The sequence below is a fragment of the Cryptomeria japonica genome, chromosome 2 (genome assembly GCF_030272615.1).
Source record: "Cryptomeria japonica chromosome 2, Sugi_1.0, whole genome shotgun sequence".
Taxonomy (NCBI): domain Eukaryota; kingdom Viridiplantae; phylum Streptophyta; class Pinopsida; order Cupressales; family Cupressaceae; genus Cryptomeria; species Cryptomeria japonica.
The window spans coordinates 430,624,241-430,640,251 of record NC_081406.1 but is presented as its reverse complement, the minus strand read 5'-3'; the positions used below and the strand labels follow the sequence as shown (position 1 = coordinate 430,640,251).

Sequence of the window (16,011 nt, the reverse complement as noted above, 5' to 3'; positions counted from 1 at the left end):
TATATGTATCTATATGCTGCTTCCAGACAAATTGCATGAATGCTTCAGATGTGACAAAGTTATCATCAGCTAAAAAGGCACTACTGGCCTTCTTTATCTCAGGATCCCACTCCTGGCCCTTGAGTTCAGTTGAGGTGATGTCCATTTGTGCTTCAGTGGGCTCTTCTGGCATCCCTTCTTCCACTTCATCATAAGTGTATGCAATTTCCCCCAAGCTGCCCAACTGCGAGAGGTATTCAGTTGCTGCTTGTTCATCTCCTATGTGGATAGGGGATTGGGATGGGGAATACAAGGGTGTATCTGATTGCACTTCCTTCCCCACCCTTTGCTTCTTTGGGCTGTCCTAGATGTCAATGACATCTTGCACTTTCCTCTTTCCTTTGAATGAAGAGGGCTCCCCTATTGTAGGCACCAGCACACTATAACCTGATTTCTTATGCAGGGTGTAGTCACCAGGAGGGATTGCTTTGGTGGAAGCTGACTTGCCCAAAATCATTCTAGCCTTTTCAGGGTTGCTCTTAATTACAGCTTCCCTCTTTTCCTTTAGTGTTTGCATCACATCTTCGAAGCAAACAATCAAAAACTTTATTTTTTCTTCCAATGGGAAGAAGCTAGACAATGGGTCATAGCTAGCATCAAATTGATGCACAAAATCCAAGGCTTTCTTGTAAGCCACCCATTTTTCTTTCCTCAACTCCTGTTCATCTAAATCAAATTCATTCCTGATGAGGTCTTCAGGAAAGTGGAATTGATGAGTCCTACCTTTGCATGCTACCTTTTTCCTGAACACACCATTGTAGAAGTCCTCTGGATCAGCACATCTGGACACTGCAGTGGATAAATGGTAGGGTTTGAGGAAATCCTCAAAACAATTCCAGCCTCCCTTTGTAATTACAAATTGGTGGGCTATTGTAGCTGTAGGGAAAATAGTCCCTTTACCTCTGCCTGTTAGCTCTGCCTCTTGTAGGCCACCAATTTGTCTAAGGATCTCAGCTATTCCCACTTTGAGAGGGACCTGGTATGGTAACAAAAATGGGGTGCCTCTGAAACCAAAAACTCTAAAAACCATGGAGACTGGATATAAGTACATGTCACCCCAGTAATGAACAATTTTGATGTTCTCTGCGAATTCTTTTGGCCTTAGGAATTCCAGAAGAACCTTGGGGACTCTTGGGTTATCAGAGCAAAGGAGGGTCCTTATTTTGGATGCAAAATATTTATCGAACTTTAGGAAATTAGCATCCTCTCTGTCCCATGACAACACAGTGCTCCATAGTTGTACTGGCATCTTCTCTCCTTCCTTCTCTTTTACCAGGTCCATTCCACTGGTGAAATAATCACCACCTTTGAAGAGGAAAAGGTGCATCAAGAGTGAGTACCATCCGAATAGCCTATCCACCTTCCCATTTTCTATTCCTATCAACCCCCCATGGATAGCATCGGCAATATAAGAAGCATAATCAAATGTAATAGCAAGAGAAGGATTCAAAATCTGAACAATCATTAACAAGTAATGATTTGGCATATTTGCTTCAGCATCCTCTCCTAGAACTTGGCAAAGTGCCCAATACATGCCTTTAGCCCTTAAGGTAAACATACTCAATGAAAAAGGCTCTTGTGTGTTGGGCCCTACAACTGCTAACCCTCCTATTTTTAGGAAAAGTTCTTTAAGAGGCCCATTCCTAAGATGACTCCTCTGTGCACCGTACACTTGGGCTAATTGTGTGAAATTTATGGGTTCTAGGAAGTTTGTGAACTCATTGAGCCCAAACGCTGTTCTCAATTCCTCTGCCTTGATTTCCACAAGGGTTTTTCCATTAACATCCCGGATGCATCTCGTCACTGAATCATAGTTCAATGCCATTTGGGTTAACAAGTCTGTATCCATGAACACCCCTGGGACTACCAATTTCCCGACATCTAATTCCCAAATGCTATTTTGAGGAGCAGGAGAATTCCTCATCCCAAATCTGATTCTGAACAGCCCCAACCCAGATAGTCCAACCTGTGGGTCTCTTAACCAATTACCTTTGTCATATAATCCTTCTCCTATCTTCAGACGGGGAGCCCTGGGCACTAACTCTTTGGCCTTTGATGCCTGGTTAGTTGACGATGTCAACTGTTCTAAAAAATCATCACATACACTTTGTTCTAAATAATTAACCTTGGCGGAAAATTCCCTTTTAGGAGCCATTTGAAAATGCCAGAAAATGAATATCACTCTTAAACAATCCTGCAACACGAGAATGATTTTATCTAAAAGCCACACAAGAATTGCTTCAAAACATGAGAGAACCTGATGCTTGCTTGAAGGAAATTGCTCCGCAACTGAACTGCTTGCTCTATTTCAGAAAAGAATAACTCTACGTCTGCTCTTCTGCAAAAATCTTTTAAAAGATATCCTTACTTGGTTGTTAGGAAATCAAATACTTGTACTCTGGGCCTTAACTATAACATTGATTCCGCATGCTTCGGCCGTCCTTTTAAAATCGAATTCATACGAGAATTCATATTTTAGCTCCAACGGGTCGCAACCTTCCTGCAAGTGTCTCACTGTTAATTTCATTTTGATGGCTTTGTCTTTAGTCTGAGTCCCGTTATTCTATTGGCTACATAATACCACGCGGCATCCCACCATTGGCTTAGAAAATCCCTTCGCATTCCGTTTCGATACTGGCTGAATGCCTCCCTTTATACTGTGACGGGCCCACATTTTTCCCTTTTGGCCATGTCATCATCATGACACGTGGACGGCCCTCGTTAACTCTCGCTATTTCGCGGGCTTAAAGGGGAAGCATTTTACCCTTGCGAAATAGCGCGGGCCGTTGGATCATCCTTCAAGTAGATCACTAATTAATCCTTCGAAAAGGCTCTCAGAAATGGTGGGCCCGCTGAGTCGTCACTAACACCTGGCACCTAGTCACCTGCTGCACTGATTTGTCACTTTGCCACTTGCCAGAAGAAAAACCATGGGGGCCCCACTTTCATTTCAACAGGTCTATCTCCCACGTCATCATCAAGACACGTGGATGGCTGACATTCATTCTCACTATTTCACGGCCTTAAAGGGTGAGCACTTTACCCTTGCGAAATAGCGTCGACCGTTAGATCATCTCTGCAGTCGATCGGTATTTAATCCTTCGAAAAGGCTCTCAGAAATGGTGGGCCCGCGGACATGTAATGGACACCTAGCGCCTTGTCACTTTCGGATCTGACTTGTCATTCTGTCATTTGCTGGAAGGAGCCACGGGGTCTCAATAAATTGTTAAGAGCTGTCCCTGCCAGGTCATCTCCACCTGCGACCTGACTCATCTTTGGGGCCCACTTTTGAACCTTTAATCCTGACCCGCTGACGGTGGTGACTTGTGCCACGTGCTACCTTTTAATACGCCAGAAGAAAACCATAGGGGCCCCACTTTCTTTGACAACCACATCCTTTACTTCCTCCGTCATGACACATAGACGACTGACATTCATTCTCACTATTTCGCGGCCTTAAAGGGGAAGCATCTTACCCTTGCGAAATAGCGCCAACCGTCGGATCCTTTCTCAAATTGATCGACGTTTACTGGGCCCGACACTTTAGAATGAAATAATATAAGGTGAAATTTTTTTAAATAATCAACGTAACTGCCTAGGTTAATAACAAGGGGGGGACACTTCCCACGACCCCGCGACCCATACTTAAGTGAAATAAAGTAACGACAAAATAGAAACCAGAGGGTTTAAAATAAAAAGATAAGGTCTGAAACTTAAAAAACCCTTAAACCCTCTAGGTTTAGAATAAAGCTGAAGTACTTGGGACTACACCCTATTCGAAAATTCTCAAGGTACCACAGCCAATTATGGGGAAAGAAGAACCCAAGTTTAAAATAGTGATAACAGGGTGGGCTGCAATGTGGGTGCCAAGGTGGGTAACAGGCTCAGTGGGTTCTAAATTGGGTGCCAGGGTGGGTGTGCACCCACCTTGCCTGAGGTGGGTGCCAAGGTGCCAATGTGGCTGGGTGCTAAGGTGGATGCCAAGGATGGGTGGGTGCCAAGATGGGTCACAGGGTGGGTGCCGAGGTGGGTGGGTGCAAGGGTGGTTAGGTGCTAGGGTGGATGTCAGGGTGGGTGGGTGCTAGGTTGGGTTCCAAGGTGGGTGTGAGGGTAAGTGTTGAGATGGGTCACATGTTAGGTGCTAGGGTGCAAAGGTGCTAGGGTGGGTGCTAAGGTGCATCAGAGCTTGGGTGCTAGGATGGGTCGGTGCTAGGGTGAGTGGCAAGGTGGGTGCACAAGTGTCAAGGTGCATGCCAAGGTGGGTGCCAAGTGGGCAACTGCTATGGTGGATGCCAAGGTGGGTCACGGAGTGGGTGCCAAGTCGCTAGGTTGGGTTCCGGGGTGGGTGCCAAGGTGGGTGCTAGGGTGCGTGGGTCACAGGGTGTGTTCCAAGGTGTGTCACAACATGGGTGCCAGGATGGGTGCGCACCCACCTTGGCCAAGATGGGTGTGAGGGTGGGTTCCAAGGCCGGTCACAGGCTGGGTGCTAGGATGGGTGGGTGCCAAGGTGGGTCACAGGGTGGGTGCCAAGGTGGGCACCAGGGTGGGTGTACACCAACCTTGGCCAAGGTGGGTCATGGGGTGGGTGCTAGGTTGGGTAATGGGGTGGGTACTAAGGTGCGTGCCAAGGTGGGTCATGGGGTGGGTGCCAAGGTGGGCACCAAGGTGGGTGTGCACCAACCCTGGCCAAGGTAGGTCACGGGGTGGTTGTTGGGGTGGGCGTTAAGGAGCCAAGGTGGGTGGCAAGTAGCCAACTTGCGTGCCAAGGTGGGTGTCAGGGTGGGCGCCAAGGATCCAAGGTGGGTGCCAAGGAACCAAGGTGGGTGTCTGGGTGGGTGCCGAGGTGGGAGCCAGGGTGGGTCCTAAGGTGAGTGCAAAGGTGGTTGCCAGGGTTAAGGTGAGTGCCAATGTGGGTTCAAAGGTGATAAGTTGGGTACGAGGTTGGGTGCCAGGTGGGTAGGTGCCAAGGTGTGCTAGGTGGAAGCTCGGGTGGGTGTCGGGGTGGGTCGGCATCCCATGGGTGTCGAGTTGGGTGCTTGATGGGTGCTTCTTATCAAGTTTTAGTCGTCGGGACTCATTTCGAGCCTCAAAGGTCATTTCTTGTCCAGTTGCCTTGTCTTCGACCTGGGAACCCAACTTTGGTCCTCGGGTCCCATTTTTTTTTGTCTCGCATCCCACTTTTGGCATGTGGCCTTTTCGGGGTCGATTCTCGTTTTGGGCATCAAAGCATGTTTCTTCTCCTAAAAACCAATATTTGTTTATTAAGTCTCGGAACACATTTTTGTTCTCGTGGACCCATCATGGGTCTTGGAACGCATTTGTGGTCCTTGGGTCCCATTCTGCATCCTGAAACTTGTTTTTGGTGCTTGATCCCTATTTTGGGTGCCCACCCTACACCAAGTGCGCACTTGGGGCAAACCGAGTGCCTTGGTGCACCGGGGCAAGGTGGTGTGCGGGCACCGCAGTGCAGACGGGACACTGCACACACTTGGGCGAGTCGGGTGCGCACCCAGGGCGGGTCAGGTACGCACACGATGCCCCATCCAGGTGCAGGCACCTAGGCTGGGCTAGGTGCACACCCGATGCTCGGGCGAGGTGTGTGCACTCGGGTAGGGTTGAAACTTGGCGAATGGGGCATGCTTGGCGAGGGAGGGTGTGCACCTCGACAGGGGTGGGTGGCCGGGGTGGATTCCCAAGTGGGTCATGGTTTGCTGAGTACACACTCCGACAAGCTCATAACAGGTGTGATCATACCAGCGTTAGTGCACCGGATCCCATCAGAACTCCGCAATTAAGCGCGCTTGGGCCGGAGTAGTACTGGGATGGGTGACCTCCCGAGAAGTCCCGGTGTTGCACTATTTTTTAGTTTTTCGTCGGGCGTTGCAATGCTAATTGAATTAACCTTTTGCCTGTTTGCGTTCTCGTCGGGGCCGGGCTGGGGTGCGGTGCCTGCACTACCGCACGCGCGGGGGCGACACCGAGCACGCACTAGAGGCGCCCCGAGCGCACAAGCCACGTTGCAACTCGGGCATTGTGCGCACACCCCGGTGCACCCAAGGTGCTGCGCGTGGACCTAGGTGAAATTGGTGTGCACCTCGGGCAGTGCGCGCTTGGTCGAGTCATGCATGTTGCCCAAGGTGCACAGTGATGTTTCTTACTCTAAGGTTCCGCACCAGACGCCTGGGACAGGTGAGCGAAGCTGGGCGGGGTCGGGTGCGCTCCCGGGGCAGGGGCATGTAGCTGGAGAGCACTTTGGAGCGCACCTTGGAGCACACTTTGGGGCGCTTCTTGGTGTGCACCAATGATGCGCTCTGTTCAAAAGTTTCCTGAAAAGGCAAAAAAAATTGAGATTATAGAATTTCCCACTTGAGAGATTGTCAAAAAAAAAAAAAAAAATTGAAGGAAATGTGGGTGCCAAGGTGTGCACGCCCGGGTGCCCACCCTGGTGCGTAGCCTAGCCAAGGTGTGCGCACCAAGGTGCCCACCCTGGTGAAGGTGCACGCAAGGTGTGCACCCAGGGCAAACTGGAAAATTAACCCAACTTTCGACTTCGCGCGCACCAGAGGTGCGCGCCATGGTGCGCACCTTGGAGCGCACTTCGGAGTGCTCCTTGGTGCACACCAATCTTGGGCACCTCAAAGCGCACCATGGCACCCACCAAGGTGCGTAGCCCAGCCAAGGTGTGCACACCCTAGCAAAGGTGCGCACCCGGGGCAAACCGAGCTCCGACTTTGTGCACACCTTGGAGCACACAAAAGGTGCGTACCTTGGAGGACACTTCGGAACAAACCTTGGTGCGCAACCCAACCAAGGTGTGTGCACCCTGGGCAAACCGAGCTCCGAATCATGCGCAACAAAGGTGCACGCTATCGTGCGCACCTTGGGGCACACTTCGGAGTGCTCTGTGGTGCACACCGATGTTGTGCATCTCCGAGCGCACCCGGGGAAAACAAGGCAATTAACCCGACTTTCGACTTTGTGCGCACCTCGGAGCGCTTCCGGGTTCGCACCTTGGAGCACACTGAGGTGCACACCTTTGATGCACTGCCTTCACCAATTTCCAGTAAAGGCAAAAAAACATTGAGAAGATGTGCGCACCGAGGTGCCCACCCTGGCGAAGGTGCACGCGAGGTGCGCACCCGGAGAAAACCAGGCTCTGACTTCTTGCACGCCATGCTGCACACCTTGGAGGGCCATGGTGCGCACCTTGGAGCACACTTTGGAGCACTCCATGGTGCCCACCGCGGTGAAGGTGCATGCGCGGTGCGCACCCAGGGAAAACCGGGCTCCGACTTCGTGCACGTCGCACCTTGGAGCACACTTCGGAGCGCTCCTTGGTGTGCACCATGGTGCCCACCAGGGAGCGCAACCCAGTCGAGGTGTGCGCACCGAGGTGCCCACCCTAGTGAAGGTGAATGTGAGGTCCGCACCCGGGGTAAACCGCACTCCGACTTCGTGCATGCCATGGGGCCCACGAAGGCGCGCAACCCAGCCAAGGTGCCCACCATGGCGAAGGTGCACACGAGGTGCGCACCTGGGGCAAACCGGGCTCTGACTTCGTGCATGCCGCACTTTGGAGCACACTTCAAAGTTCTCCTCGATGCACACCATGGTGCCCACCAGGGCACGCAGCCCAGCCAAGGTGTGCACACCAAGGTGCCCACCTCGGCGAAGGTGCGCACCCGGGGCAAACCGGGCTCTGACTTCGTGCACGCCGCACCTTGGAGCACACATCGGTGCGCTCCTGAGTTCGCACCATAGTGGGCACCTCAAAGCACACCAAGGTGGGTAGCGAGGTGCACACCTTTGATGCGCCGCCTTCACTAATTACCATAAAAGGCAAAAAAAAATGAGATTTTGAAATTTCCGTTTTGAAAGATAGTGAAAAAAAGGGAATGCGGGTGCCATCTTGAGCCCACCCTGGTGCGCAGCCTAGGCAAGGTGTGTGTACCAAGGTGCCCACCTTGGCGAAGGTGTGCACTCGGGCAATTAACCCAACTTCCGACTTCGTGCGTGCCAGGGTGCGAGTGCACCCAATAACCGGGCCTGGGAAAAGCCAATGTGAGAAACCCCACCAAACTCTCTGAGAAAAAAAGAGGGGGCGCTCCAATAACCCTGCTTCGAAGCGCACCCAGGGCAAACCTTGCCAAGTGTGCACCAAGGTGCTCGCCCCGATGAAGGTGCACACGAGGTTCGCACCCGGGGCAAACCGGGCTCCGACTTTGTGCACGCCGCACATTGGAGCACACTTCAGAGCATTCCCGGGTTCGTACCAGCGTTGCGCACCGTGGTGGGCACCTCGGAGCACACCAAGGTGGGCGTCGAGGTGCGCACCTTTGATGCGCTACCTTCACTAATTTCCAGAAAAGGCAAGAAAAAAAAGTGAGATTTTAAAATTTCCGTTTTGAAAGATAGTGAAAAAAACAGAACGCGGGTGCCATCTTGAGCCCGCCCTGGTGCGCAGCCCAGGCAAGGTGTGTGCACCAAGGTGCCCACCCTGGTGAAGGTGCGCACCCGGGGCAAACAGTGCAATTAACCCAACTTCTAACTTCGTGCGTGCCAGGGTGGGTGTGCACCCAACAACCGGGCCTGTGAAGCCCCAATGCGAGAAACCCCACCAAACACTCGGACAAAAATAGAGGGGGCGCTCCAATAACCGCGCTTCAGAGTGCACCAGGTGCACACCTAGGGCAAACCGAGCATCTTGGTGCACCGGGGCAAGATCGAGCGTGCACCCGAGGTGCCCCGAACATGCACCAGGGTGCACTCGACCCACATGTGAGCGCAGGTCGTTGCGCCGAGGTGGTGTGCGTGCACCGTGGTGCAGATGGGAAATTGCGCACACTTGGGCGGGTCGGGTGCGCACACGACACCCCATCCAGGTGCACGCACGTAGGCTGGGCTGGGTGCACACCCGACGCCCGGGTGATGTGCGCGCACCCGAACAGGGTTCACACTTGGCGAACGGGGCGTTCTTGGCGAGGGAGGGTGTGCACCTCGGTGGGGGTGGGTGGCCGGGGTGGATTCACACGTGGGTCACGGTTTGCTAAGTACACACTGCGACAAGCTCATAATGGGTGCAATCATACCAGCGTTAGTGCACCGGATCCCATCAAAACTCCGTAGTTAAGCGCACTTGGGCCGGAGTACTACTGGGATGGGTGACCTCTCGGGAAGTCCCAGTGTTGCACCTTTTTTTAGTTTTTTGTCGGGCGTCGCAATGCTATTTGAATTAACCTTTTGCTTGTTTGCGTTCTCGTCGGGGTCGGGCCGGGGTGCGGTGCCTACACTACTGCGTGCGTGGGGGCGACATCGATCACGCACCCGAGGCGCCCCAAGCACACAAGCCACGGTGCAACCTGGGCGTTGTGCGCGCACCCTGGTGCGCCCGAGGTGCTGTGCGCGCACCCAGGTGAAATCGGTGTGCACCTTGGCTAGTGTGCGCTTGATCGAGTCATGCACATTGGCCAAGGTGCACAGCAATGTTTCTTACTCTAAGGTTCCGCACCAGATGCCTGGGACAGGTGAGCGAAGCTGGGCGGGGTCGGGTGCCCGCCTGGGGCAGGGGCACGCAGCTGGAGAGTACTTTGGAGCACACCTTGGAGCACACTTCGGGGCGCTCCTTGGTGTGCACCAATGATGCGCTCCGTTCAAAAGTTTCCTGAAAAGGCAAAAAAAATTAAGATTATAGAATTTCCCACTTGAGAGATTGTCAAAAAAAAAAAAAAAAATTGAAGGAAACGTGCGTGCCAAGGTGTGCGCGCCTGGGTGCCCACCCTGGTGTGCAGCCCAGCCAAGGAGTGCACACCAAGGCACCCACCTTGGTGAAGGTGCATGCAAGGTGCGCACCCAGGGCAAACCAGACAATTAACCCAACTTTTGACTTCGCGCGCACTAGAGGTGCGCGCCATGGTGCGCACATTGGAGCGCACTTCAGAGCGCTCCTTGGTGCGCACCAATCTTGGGCACCTCGGAGCACACCATGGTGTCCACAAAGGTGCGCAGCCCAGCCAACGTGTGTGCACCCTGGCGAAGGTCTGCACCCGGGGCAAACCGAGCTCCGACTTCGCGCACACCTTGGAGAGCACAAAAGGTGCGCACCTTAGAGGACACTTCGGAGCGCACCCGGAGCGCACCCAGGGAAAACAAGGCAATTAACCCGACTTTCAACTTCGTGCCCACCTCGAAGCGCTCCTGGGTTTGCACCTTGGAGCACACCGAGGTGCGCACCTTTGATGCGCTGCCTTCACCAATTTCCAGAAAAGGCAAAAAAACATTGAGAAGATGTGCGCACCGAGGTGCCCACCCTGGCGAAGGTGCACGCGAGGTGCGCACCCGTGGCAAACCGGGCTCCGACTTTGTGCATGCCATGTTGCGCACCTTGGAGCACCTTGGAGGGCCATGGTGCCCACCTTAGAGCACACTTCGGAGTGCTCCATGGTGCCCACCGCGGCGAAGGTGCACACGAGGTGCGCACCCGGTGCAAATTGGGCTCCGATTTCGTGCACGTCGCACCTTTGGAGCACACTTTGGAGCGCTCCCTGGTGCGCACCATGGTGCCCACCAGGGCGTGCAACCCAACTGAGGTGTGCGCACCAAGGTGCCCACCCCGGTGAAGATGCATGCGAGGTGCGCTTCCAAGGCAAACTGGGCTTCGACTTCGTGCACGCCGCACCTTGGAGGACACTTCAGAGCGCTCCTCAATGCACACCATGGTGCCCACCAGGGCACGCAGCCCAGCGAAGGTTTGCGCACGAAGGTGCCCACCCCGGAGAAGGTGCGCACTCGGGGCAAACCGGGCTCCGACTTCGTGCACGCCGCACCTTGGAGCACACATCGGGGCGCTCCCGAGTTCGCACCAGCGTTGCCCACCGTGGTGGGCACCTCAAAGCACACCAAGGTGGGCAGTGAGGTGCACACCTTTGATGCGTCGCCTTCACTAATTACCATAAAAGGCAAAAAAAAATGAGATTTTAAAATTTCCATTTTGAAAGATAGTGAAGAAAAGGGAATGCGGGTGCCATATTAAGCCCGCCTTGGTGCGCAGGCTAGGCAAGGTGTGCGCACCAAGGTGCCCACCCTGGCGAAGGTGCGCACTCGGGCAATTAACCCAACTTCTGACTTCGTGCGTGCCAGGGTGGGAGCACACCCAACAATCGGGCCTGGGAAGAGCCAATGCGAGAAACCCCACCAAACTCTCCGACAAGAAAAGAGGGGGTGCTCCAATAACCCCGCTTCGAAGCGCACCCAGGGCAAACCGGGCTCCGACTTCGTGCATGCCGCACCTTGGAGCACACTTCAGAGAATTCTTGGGCTCGCACTAGCATTGTGCACCTCGGAGCACACCAAGGTGGGCAGCGAGGTGCGCACCTTTGATGCGCTACCTTCACTAATTTCCAGAAAAGCAAAAAAAAAAGCGAGATTTTAAAATTTCTGTTTTGAAAGATAGTGAAAAAAATGGAACGCGGGTGCCATCTTGAGCCCGCCTTGGTGCCCAGCCCAGGTAAGGTGTGTGCACCAAGGTGCCCACCTTGGCGAAGGTGCGCACCGGGGGCAAACAGGGCAATTAACCCAACTTCTAACTTCGTGCGCGCCAGGGTGGGCGCACGCCCAACAACTGAGCCTCGGAAGTCCCAATGCAAGAAACCCCACCAAATGCTCGGAGAAAAACAAAGGGGGTGCTCCAATAATCGCGCTTCAGAGTGCACCAGGTGCACACCCGGGGCAAACCGAGCTCCTTGGTGCACCGGGGCAAGATCGAGTGTGCACCAGAGGCATCCCGAACATGCACCAGGGTGCACTCAGCCCACATGTGAGCGCAGGTCATTGCACCGAGGTGGTCTGCGGGCACTATGGTGCAGACGGGACACTGCGCACACTTGGGCGGGTCGGGTGCCCACACAAGGCCTCGTCTAGGTGCACGCACGTAGGCCGGGCCGGGTGCACACCTGACGCCCGGGCGAGGTGTGCACACCTGGGCAGGGTTCACACTTGGCGAACGAGGCACGCTTGGCGAGGGAGGGTGTGCACCTCGGCGGGGGTGGGTGGCCGGGGTGGATTCGCACGTGGGTCGCGGTTTGCTAAGTACACATTGTGACAAGCTCGTAATGGGTGTGATCATACCAGCGTTAGTGCACTAGATCCCATCAGAACTCCACGCTTGGGCCGGAGTAGTACTAGGATGGGTGACCTCCTGGGAAGTCCTAATGTTGCACCCTTTTTTAGTTTTTCGTTGGGTGTCGCAATGCTATTTGAATTAACCTTTTTCCTATTTGCATTCTCACCGGGGTGCGGTGCCCACACTACAGCGCACACGTGGGTGACATAGAGCATGCACCCGAGGCATCCCGAGCACACAGGCCATGGTGCAACCCGGGCATTGTGCGCACACCCCGATGCGCCCGAGGTGCTACACGTGCACCCAGGTGAAATCGGTGTGCACCTCAGCCTATGCGCGCTCGATCGATTCATGCACATTCACCAAGGTGCACAGTGATGTTTCTTACTCTAAGGTTCTGCACCAGACGCCTGGGACAGGTGAGCGAAGCTGGGCGGGGTCGGGTGCACCCCCAGGGCAGGGGCACGCAGCTGGAGAGAACTTTAGAGTGCACCTTGGAGCACACTTCGAGGCGCTCCTTGGTGCGCACCAATGATGCGCTCCGTTCAAAAGTTTCCTAAAAAGGCAAAAAAAATTGAGATTATAGAATTTCCCACTTGAGAGATTGTCAAAAAAAAAATAAAAAAATTGAAGGAAACGCGGGTGCCAATGTGTGCGCGCCTGGGTGCCCACCCTGGTGCGTAGCCTAGCCAAGGTGTGTGCACCAAGGCGCCCACCCTAGGGAAGGTGCACGCAAGGTGGGCACCTGGGGCAAACCAGACAATTAACCCAACTTTCAACTTCTCGTGCACCAGAGGTGCACGCCATGGTGCGCACCTTGGAGCACACGAGAGGTGCGCACCTTGGAGCGCACTTCAGAGTGCTCCTTGGTGCGTCACCAATCTTAGGCACCTCAGAGTGCACCATGGCATCCACCAAGGTGCACAGCCCAACCGAGGTGTGCGCACCCTGGTGAAGGTGCGCACCCGGGGCAAATCGAGCTCCGACTTCGCGCGCACCTTGGAGCGTACAAAAGGTGCGCACCTTGGAGGACACTTCAGAGTGAACCTTGGTGTGCACCTCAAAGTGTACCATTGCACCCACCAAGGTGTGCGCACCCCGGGCAAACCGAGCTCCGGATCGTGCGCAGCAGAGGTGCACGCCATCGTGCGCACCTTGGAGCACACTTTGTAGCGCTCCTTGGTGCGCACCGATGTTGCACACCTTGGAGCACACTCGAGGAAAACAAGGCAATTAACCCGACTTTCGACTTCGTGTGCACCTCAGAGTGCTCTCAGTTCGCACCTCGGAGTGCTCCGAGGTGCTCACCTTTGATGCGCTGCCTTCACCAATTTCCAGAAAAGGCAAAAAAACATTGAGAAGATGTGCGCACTGAGGTGCCCACCCTGGCGAAGGTGCACGCGAGGTGCGGACCCGGGGCAAACCGGGCTCCGACTTTGTGCATGCCATGCTGCGCACCTTGGAGCACCTTGGAGGGCCATGGTGCACACCTTGGAGCACATTTCAGAGCGCTCCATGGTGCCCACCGCAGTGAAGGTGCACGCGAGGTGCACACCCGGGGCAAACTAGGCTCCGACTTCATGCACGTCGCACCTTGGAGCACACTTTGGAGTGCTCCTTGGTGCGCAACCTAGCCGAGGTGTGCGCACTGAGGTGCCCACCCTGGCGAAGGTGCATGTGAGGTGCGCACCCGGGGCAAACAAGGCTCCGACTTTGTGCACGCCATGGTGCCCACCAAGGCACGCAACCTAGCCAACGTGCCCACTGTGGTGAAGGTGTGCGCGAGGTTCGCACCTGGGGAAAACTGGGCTCTGACTTCGTGCACGCTGCACCTTGGAGCACACTTCAGAGCGCTCCTCGGTGCACACTAGGGTGCGCAGCCCAGCCAAGGTGTGTACACCAAGGTGCCCACCCCGACGAAGGTGCGCACCCGGGGCAAACCGGGCTCCGACTTCGTGCATGCCACACCTTGGAGCACACATCGGGGTGCTCCCGGGTTCGCACCAATGTTGTGCACCGTGGTGGGCACCTCAAAGCACACCAAGGTGGGCACCTTTGATGCGCCGCCTTCACTAATTTCCATAAAAGGCAAAAAAAAATGAGATTTTAAAATTTCTGTTTTGAAAGATAGTGAAAAAAAGGGAATGCGGGTGCCATCTTAAGCCCGCCTTGGTGCGTAGGCCAGGCAAGGTGTGCGCACCAAGGTGCCCACCCTGGCGAAGGTGCGCACCCAGGCAATTAACCCAACTTCCGACTTCGTACCCGCCAGGGTGGGAGCGTACCCAACAACTGGGCCTGGGAAGAGCCAATGCGAGAAACGCCACCAAAAGCTCTGACAAAAGAAGAGTGGGCGCTCCAATAACCCCGCTTCAGAGCGCACCCGGGGCAAACCCAGCCAAGGTGCCCACCCCGGTGAAGGTGTACACGAGGTACGCACCCGGGGCAAACCGGGCTCTGACTTCGTGCATGCCACATCTTGGAGCACACTTTGAAGCGCTCCTTGGTGCGCACCATGGTGCCCACCAGGGCGCGCAACCCAGCCAAGGTGTGTGCACCCAGGTGCCCACCCCAATGAAGGTGCACGCGAGTGCACACCCGGGGCAAACCGGGCTTTGACTTCATGCACGCCACACCTTGGAGCACACATCGGGGCACTCCTGGGTTCACACCAGTGTTGCGCACCATGGTGGGCACCTCGGAGCACACCAAGGTGGGCAATGAGGTGCGCACCTTTGATGCGCTGCCTTCACTAATTTCCAGAAGAGGCAAAAAAAAGAGATTTTAAAATTTCCGTTTTGAAAGATAGTGAAAAAAATGGAACGCGGGTGCCATCTTGAGCCTGCCCTAGTGCACAGCCCAGGCAAGGTGTGCGCACCAAGGTGCCCACCCTGGTGGAGGTGTGCACCCGGGGCAAACCGGGCTCTGACTTCGTGCACACCATGGTGCCCACCAATGCGCACAACCCAGCCAAGGTGCACGCGAGGTGTGCACCCGAGGCAAACAGGGCTTCGTCTTCTTGCACGCCGCACCTTGGTGCCCACCAGAGCGCGCAACCCAGCCAAGGTCTGCACACCAAGGTGCCCACCTCGGTGAAGGTGCACGCGAGGTGTGCACCCAGGGTAAACTGGGCTCCGACTTCATGCATGCTGCACCTTGGAGCACACATCGGAGCGCTCCCGGGTTCGCACCAGTGTTGTGCATCATGGTGGGTAGCGATGTGCACACCTTTGATGCGCTACCTTCACTAATTTCTAGAAAAGGCAAAAAAAAAGAGATTTTAAAATTTCCATTTTGAAAGATAGTGAAAAAAATGGAACGCGGGTGCATTCTTGAGCCCGCCCTGGTGCGCAGCCCAAGCAAGGTGTACGCACCAAGGTGCCCACCCTGGTGGAGGTGCGCACTCGGGGCAAATCGGGCTCTGACTTCATGCACGCTGCACCTTGGAGCACACATCGGAGTGCTCCCAGGTTCACACCAGTGTTGCGCACCATGGTGGGTAGCAAGGTGCGCACCTTTGATGTGCTGCCTTCAGTAATTTCTAGAAAAGGCAAAAAAAAATGAGATTTTAAAATTTTTGTTTTGAAAGATAGTGAAAGAAACGGAACACGGGTGCCATCTTGAGCCCACCCTGGTGCGTAGCCCAGGCAAGGTGTGCGCACCAAGGTGCCCACCTTGGCGAAGGTGTGCCCCCGGGGCAAACCGGGCAATTAACCCAACTTTCGACTTCGTGTGCGTCAGGGTGGGTGCGCACCCAACAACCGGGCCTGGGAAGCCCCAATGCGAGAAACCCCACCAAACGCTTAGACAAAAAAAGAGGGGACGCTCCAATAACCCTACTTCGGAGCGCACCAGAG

At 54.8% G+C, this 16,011-nt stretch overlaps 2 non-coding genes across 2 annotated transcripts; both read left to right on the top strand.

Annotated features, from left to right (window-relative positions):
- Nucleotides 1-5,779: 5,779 nt before the first annotated feature.
- Nucleotides 5,780-5,898, top strand: LOC131062033 (5S ribosomal RNA). The gene has a single exon (XR_009110659.2). It is a non-coding gene; the product is annotated as a 5S ribosomal RNA (ribosomal RNA).
- A 3,216-nt stretch (nt 5,899-9,114) lies between these two features.
- LOC131062055 (5S ribosomal RNA) lies at nt 9,115-9,233 on the top strand. Its single transcript, XR_009371687.1, has one exon. It is a non-coding gene; the product is annotated as a 5S ribosomal RNA (ribosomal RNA).
- Nucleotides 9,234-16,011: the final 6,778 nt, after the last annotated feature.